This window comes from Phascolarctos cinereus, unplaced genomic scaffold (genome assembly GCF_003287225.1).
Source record: "Phascolarctos cinereus isolate Bilbo 61053 unplaced genomic scaffold, phaCin_HiC Scaffold_726;HRSCAF=1367, whole genome shotgun sequence".
Classification (NCBI taxonomy): domain Eukaryota; kingdom Metazoa; phylum Chordata; class Mammalia; order Diprotodontia; family Phascolarctidae; genus Phascolarctos; species Phascolarctos cinereus.
The window spans coordinates 246,314,576-246,322,200 of record NW_027556098.1 but is presented as its reverse complement, the minus strand read 5'-3'; the positions used below and the strand labels follow the sequence as shown (position 1 = coordinate 246,322,200).

General features: G+C 37.7%; 1 long non-coding RNA gene across 1 annotated transcript; it reads right to left on the bottom strand.

Annotated features, from left to right (window-relative positions):
* Positions 1-6,108: 6,108 nt before the first annotated feature.
* Positions 6,109-7,401, bottom strand: LOC144454430 (uncharacterized). Its single transcript, XR_013482777.1, has 2 exons — positions 7,214-7,401; positions 6,109-6,882 (listed from the first exon to the last, which is right to left on the bottom strand). It is a non-coding gene; the product is annotated as an uncharacterized LOC144454430 (long non-coding RNA).
* Positions 7,402-7,625: the final 224 nt, after the last annotated feature.

Here is a 7,625-nt window from a genome sequence, read left to right as displayed (position 1 = left end):
GGAAAACTCATCAGACTCTCAGTGGCATTAAAGTTGAGAAAGGGCATTTGGTGGGACCAACCATAGATACTTTAGTAAAGCTTTGGGGGATGAAAATGGGTTGTGATGGAACCACTTGCTGTGGTTGGCTCCTGGGCCTAGTTACACTCTGTGCCCTGGCCCTATTGCCTGTAAAATGTTGCATGAGTGTGTCTGTGAATATGTGTGTGCTTAATCTGATGTTAAGAATAAGGGTGAATCTATGATTCCAAAGACTGAGGATGAAGCATACCACCTACTTTTTAACAGAAACTAATCTTCCTGAGTTCAAATATAGCCTCAGACTCTTACTAGCCGTGTCACCCTAGGCAAGTCACAACCCTGTTTGCCTCAGTTTCCTCATCTGTTAAATGAACTGAAGAAGGAAATGGCAAACCACTCCAGTATCTTTGCCAAGAAAACCCCAAATGGAGTCACAAAGAATCAGACACAATTGAAAAACAACTGAACAATAACAACAATGAATTAAAAATGCAGAATGATATATATATAGATTTGCTTCCCTTGACTATGCATATTTTTATTAATCTAGTTACATATTTTGTTCAGTCAGAGAGGGATCAGGAAGGAGAAAAAAGAATTTTCTTTTATTTAAATATTTATTTTTAATTTTTAGCATTCACTTCCACAAGATTTTGAGTTCCAAATTTTCTTCCCATCTCACCCCTCCCCCCATTCCAAAACAGCTTGCATTCTGAAATACCCCTTCCCCTAATCTGCCCTTCCTTCTTTCAACCCCCTCCCCTTCTCTTATCCCATTCCCCCTTCTCTTATCCCCTTCCCCATCTATTTTCCTGTAGGGCAGGACAGATTTCTATACTCCATTGTGTGTATATCTTAAGAAATATTTCTTAATGGAAAAAAAAATAAAAAGAATGAGGTTCAGCTATTTTCTGTCTCTTAGTAGGGAAAAGCAGAACAGGGATGCCCAAGAGAAACTCTAACTCAAGGGTGATGGTGGGGATTATGTTAGTTTATTCTGGATTATCGGTCCTAGGGGAAAGGATATGAAGAGCACCAACCAATTCCTCAATTTCTCCCCACATTGGAGGGAGGGGGAGGCAAGATAATAACTGCATCATGGTTTTATGGAAAAAGAGTTGACCTTGGAAAAATGGGGCTGCAAAACCTGTCACTGACCCATGCTATTGGTATAACCTTGAACAAATCAATTAACCTCTCTCTAGGTGCCTCAGGCAAAATCTCTAAACCAGAAGTTACCAAGGAGTTGTGAGGTACTGTGGAAAGAATTTCCTTAAGTGATGAAATCATAGCCCTAGACTAATAATAATAATAATAATAATAGGTAGCATTTATATAGCACCCACTCTCTGCCAAGTACCATATTTTTTTTTGTATTTTTTTTTAGGCAATTGGGGTTAAGTGACTTGTCCAGGGTCACACAGCTAGTAAGTGTTATGTGGCCAAGGCTGGATTTGAACTCAGGTCCTCCTGACTCTAGGGCCAGTGCTGTATCCACTGCACCACCTCGCTGCCCCTGCCAAGCACTGTATTAAGCAGTTTACAAATAATATCTCATTTGATCCTCACAACAATCCTGGGAAGCAGACACGAATACTCTCCCTGTTTTACAAATTATGTCAGACAGAAGTTGAGAGACTGATCCAGGATCATACAGCTAGTATGTGTCAGAGGCTGTATTTGAACTCTGGTCTTCCCGACTTCAGGCCCAGCACTCTATCCACTTCATCACCTAGCCACGTCTAATAATACTAACTAGCATTTCTATGACACTTTAGGGTTACAGAGCACTTTCACATTTGTTATATTATGGATTCTTACAGTTCTGGGTGGTCCTTATCATTCTCATTTTACAGATAGAGATAAGAGTTGAGGAATCTTTGTCAGGAATAATTCTTTCTAGGGCAGCTAGGTGGTGAAGTAGATAGAGCACTGGCCCTGAAGTCAGGAAGACCTGAGTTTAAATCCAGCCTCAGACCAAACATTTGACACTTAGTAGCTGTGTGACCCTGGGCAAGTCACTTAACCCCAATTGCCTAAATATATATATATATATATATATATATAATATATATATATATATATATATATATTATATATAATATATTTCTGCCTTAGAAAGACAATTGAGAAGGTAGTAAAGAACAAATTCTTAGACTAAAGGCAGAAAAACCCTCCATAATCATTCCAACCTTTGACAGGAATAACATGGAGAATTCCCAAACTGTTGTTCATACTTCTTCCTCTTCTGAAAAGTTAGAATCAATGGCTCCAGAGCTGCAGGAGACATCACAGAGGGTCCAACCTCCTCATTTTATAGATAATGAAAGAAGATCAGGGATATTAAGTCACTTGCCTGAAGTCATGCGTGTAGGAAGTACTTCAGTGGATAGGGGACAGAGTGCTATACCTGAAATCAGGAAGACCTGAGTTCAAATCCCACCTCAGACACTAGCTGTTTGATCCTGGCAAGTTATTTAACCTATGTTTGCCTCAGCATTCTCATCTGTAAAATGGAAATAATCATAGCACCTACAATTCTAGAATTGTTGTGAGGATAAAATGAGATAATATTTATAAAGCACTTTGCAAACCTTAAAGTGTTATATAAATGCTAGCTATTATTTGTTTGTTTATTAACCATCTAAGAAAGAATTTGAGCCACGCTCCTCCTTCTTCTCTACCTTGTTATGCTCTGGACATGTCTCTGTGTATGTATATATGCATACATACACACACACACACACACACACATACACGCCTACTTGGCCATATATGTATATATGCATGTGTATACACGCACACACACAAACATATATATATATATATATATATATATATATGAGTGTGTATATATATACATTTATATTTGTATAGTTCACATATTTCCCAGGTGACAGCCCTAATGCAATCTTTCCTCCTCCAGACACTCAAACCAAACACACAATATTCCAGTGAAAGTCTTCTGTTGTTTACATCCGTGAAGCTTTATTTGCTCACTGATTCTGAACAGTTCTTAAACTTTTTGGTCCCAGGACCCCTTTATTCTCTTAAAAATTATCATGGTCAGCGAGGTGGTACAGTGGATAGAGAGCTAGAACTGGAATCAGGAAAACTCATCTTCCAGAGTTCAAATCTGCCCTCAGACACTTTTTAGCTATGACCCTGTGCAAGTCACTTAACCCTGTTTGCCTCAGTTTCCTCACCTGTAAAATGAGCTAGAGAAGGAAACGGCAAACTACTTCAGTATCTTTGCCAAGAAAACTCTAAATGGGATCATTGAAAGTCAGACATAACTGAAAAACAACTGAATATCCAAAGAACTTTTGTTTATGTGTGTTACATCTATCAATATTTACCGTGTCAGAAATAAAAATTAACGTTAGGACCTTGAAGACTGCCTGACAGTGTCTCAGGGACCCTGGGGCATCCTCAGACCATACTTCGAGAGCTAGAAAATAGATAGAAAATAGTCTAGAAAAATAGTTCTGAATGGTCTTTAATAAATATCTATCACTTATCTTCCTCTGTTTAAGATGTGTGCTTTGCAATTGCAATATTTTGTTGATACTTAGCATGATGAAAAAGCTGTTGCACTTTACATTTCCCCTTCATATATGCCCACTATCTTCAGCTCAGCATTTAAATGCTAGGGCAGAGGTCCTACCTAAAGATACAGATAGTGTCAAAGACTGAGCAGAGTTCTCTGGGGCTTAAAATTCATGCCCACCACAGTACACTGCTCTATCTCTCTAAGAATCCTGTTGAACACACACAGTCTTCTGATGGGGGCAGCAAAAAACATTGACAAACATCAGGCAGGTGAGAGAGGCAGGAATAGTCATTTTGATGACTTGTTAGGGATAGAAAGGCTAGTGTCAATTCAACTCTGCTTTAAATAAACCCTTTTCTGCCCACTTTAAATTATTTTTCTCCATCAATACTCCCTGAATCCAGCAATGTAAGCAGATTGAATTAGCCTGTTTTATCTGCCCTAGAAATGATAAAATGCATGGTTTAAGATAAAATTCTCAGTGCTGTTTTTATTGCCCGTCAATCAGTCTTTCTTTGCTCTTATATCATGGAAAATCTGAAATTTCTTCTGGAGCAACTTAAATTAGAAGCCTACTTGGTCAGAAAATCACAGTTTAAGAGCTAGAAGGGCCCTTGCAGGTACTAGTTCAGTGCTTTATTGTATAGATGAGGATACTTGGACCCACTGAGTTTAAGCGACTTGCTTATACAAGGTCACCAATAGCAGTGCTAGGATTTGAACCCAGATCTGACTCCATATGCGTTTTTTTTCCTCCTACCTCATTTTATTTTGTGGGGTTTGTTGTTATTGTTGCTGTTTAGTTCTACTAAAGTAAGAATTCTTAACATCGTATCTACAACTCAAACTTTTTTCTTTAATATTCTGATCACTGCATTTCAATATTATTGGTTTCCTTTGTAATTCTACGTATTTAATTTTTGGCATTTAAAAACATGATTGTGAGAAGAGGTCCGTAGGCTTCCCTAGCTGGCCACTGGTTCCCATGACACAAACAAGGCAAAGGACCTCTACACTAAAGGCCCGTCACAATGTGAAAGTAATTTTATTTTTCAGTTAGGTCAGAAGTGGACAAACTGGCTTAGTAACTGATTGACTGGCTGGCTATACAATAGCAGATGTGTGATTTGAAAACAGTTCTTCCTCAGTCTGGTAGTATGTAAGGTACTTAAGGCAAGGATTTTCCCTTTTGTCTTATAATGCCTAGTGTCTAGTATTGCACTTGGCATATAGGAGCCCCTTAATGAACATTTATCACATTAGGCAGTATCTCCAACTGCAAGCTTATCCATGATACCCCACCCTCCTCTCAGGAATGATGTCTTCAGCAGAAAACAATATACTGAGATGTTCCTGAGTGAACTGTTAAGGTAACAAGGTAGTACAGCAGATAGAGCACAAGGCCTGCAGTCAGGAAAACTCAAGTACAAATCCAGTCTCAGACACTAGTTAGCTGTAAGACCCTGGGCAAGTTACTTAACCTCTAATTTCCTCAACTACAAAATGGGAATAATAACAGCAGTGACCTTGAAGGGTTACTGTGAGAGTCAAATGAGATAATGTTTGTAAAGTGCTTAGCATAGTGTCTGGCACAAAGCAGACGTAAGAGAATTGTTTATTCCCTTCCTCCCTTTTCCTTCCAGGAACTAGGTTACATACTTTGAAACTAGACTTCTATAGATGCTATCTGTATTTGATCAGATTTACCAAGTATTGGTAAATATATTTGCATGTCCACTGACATTTTAGGGTCTCTTCAATTATGAAATACTTTTATGTACTCACTGCACCAAATGAGATTTTTTTCAAAAAAAAATTACTTTTGTAAGCATTTATTCTCTTATTTCCACTCCCATCCCACCAAAAAAGAAAAAAAGAAGAAAGAAGCCCTCATAACAACATGCATGGACCATCAAAACACATTCCCACATTAGCCACATCCAAAAATGTATGTCTCATTCTGCGTTTTAAGTCTATCACCTCTCTGGCAGGAGTTGGGTAGCATGTTTCAATTTCAGTTACTCCTGGTTTTCATAGCATTGATCAAAGTTGTCTTCCTCAGTAATGTTGCTATCATTGTACAAATTTTTCTTCTAGTTCTGCTCTCTTCACTTTGCATCAGTTGATAGAGGTCTTCCTAGATTCCTCTGAAACTGTCTAATCATGTCATTTCTTATGTGATGGCACAAGCACAATAATACTCAATTATATTTTTATGCCATAATTTGTTTAGCCATTTCCCAATAGGCTTAGTCTCCAATTTGGGACTACTATGAAAAAAAACTGCTAGAAATATTTTTGTATATATGAGTATTTTTACTCTGATCTCTTTGGTGTATCAGCCTATTACTGGTATAGCCAGGTCAAAGGATGTGCACTGAATTTTAAGTTTAAGGGCATAGTTTTAATTTCTTTTCCAGAATGGCTGTACTAATTCACAACTCTACTAACAATGATATGTGTGTTTCCTTCTGCAGGCACTCTAACATGAATTATTAACATTTGTCATTGTTGCCAAAATGACAGGCTTTAGGTGGAATTTCAGAGTTGCTTTAATTTGCATTTATGTAATTATTAGTATTGATTTGGAGAATTTTTTCATATGGTTGTTGATAGTTTGCCATGTAACTTTAAATTGTTTGCTGAAATATGTTAATCTTGCATGACCCAAAGGAAAACAGGCAACCACGTTTCTACTTTTGTATAGCATAAAGTTTCATAAACAGAGAAGTCCAGAGGTACGAGTAGCAAAGAATGCAAAGTCAGCTCTTCATTCTATTTGCATTACTATTTGTGTTTGTGGAGAGAAGCCAGCGAGGAAAGAGTGGAAAGAACACCAATTTTGGAGCCAAAAGGCCCGGGTGCCAAATCATGACTTGGCCAGTTTATCTGTGGCACCTTCTGGCCCTGCTCAGAGCCTCAGTTTCTCAATTTACAAAATGAAGGTATTGTTCTAATTAATTTCTAAGGCTTCTTCCAACTATAAATCACTATCGTTCTTGTAATAATATTCCATTAAGATTCCCTCATATCAAAATAACAACCAACCTTAAAAATTCCCATATTCTCTTGATGGCTTTCTCAGCCATCAAGTAGAATAAGCTTTCTAAACTGAAGCAGAGATACCAAAGATGATTTTAGAATATCTTCTTATCCCCTTTCAGGCATGTGCATGGAAGAGATTTGAATGGAAGATTCTTTTCTAGTTCTCAGAACAAATGTCTTTCCTTTTCAATGTCCTTGGTCATTACTAATTCCTTGGCTTTGCTCAGAGATGGTATTTCAGGTGAAATATTTCTAGGAGAGCCCTGGAAGAGAAAAATGATGAATCATCTCAATTTCAATGTGGAAATTATATTTCTCGGGTTGCATTCACACTGCAAAGGAATCTCACACCCACTGCATACTATATTTTGTCATTTGTTTAAAGGAAATAAAAAATGTTGTTTTTATTCCTCAAAGTCATGGCTTCTTAATCATATTTCCTTCCCTGGTAGAATTCCAGTATAGTCTGCAATGAAGGTCATATTGAGTACAAAAATACTTCATTTTGGGGATCAAAAATCTGATGCACATTAGCTCTCCTATCTGTAGGGAGCTAGTTCACAAATAAAAGGGCATAAGTGAACTCACATATACCTGTTGCTGATAGTAGTAGAAGAAAAGCAGAGAGGATTCACCAAATATTTCATAGGTCTTCTGTCAAAGTCTTCAGAACTCTTTAACAAAACTAAATAATCAAATCAGAGGTTGATATTATTCAGTCCCTTAGCAATATTCATTCATTTGGAACTTCATAGATCCTAGATGGAAAATTTGACCTTATTTCTGCCCTGTGGGCATATAATCACGACAGTAATAATTTACATTTATGTAATGCTTTAAGATTTGCAAAACTTATTAAGATCATAGCCCTAAAGCTCAAAAGGACTGCAGAGGCCACCTGGCCCAAACCCCTCCTTTTATAGATGGGGAAATGAGGTTAAGAGACTTACCCAAAGCCACACATGTGGTAAACTTTAGAGGCAGGATTTGAACCCAGGTCCTCTGA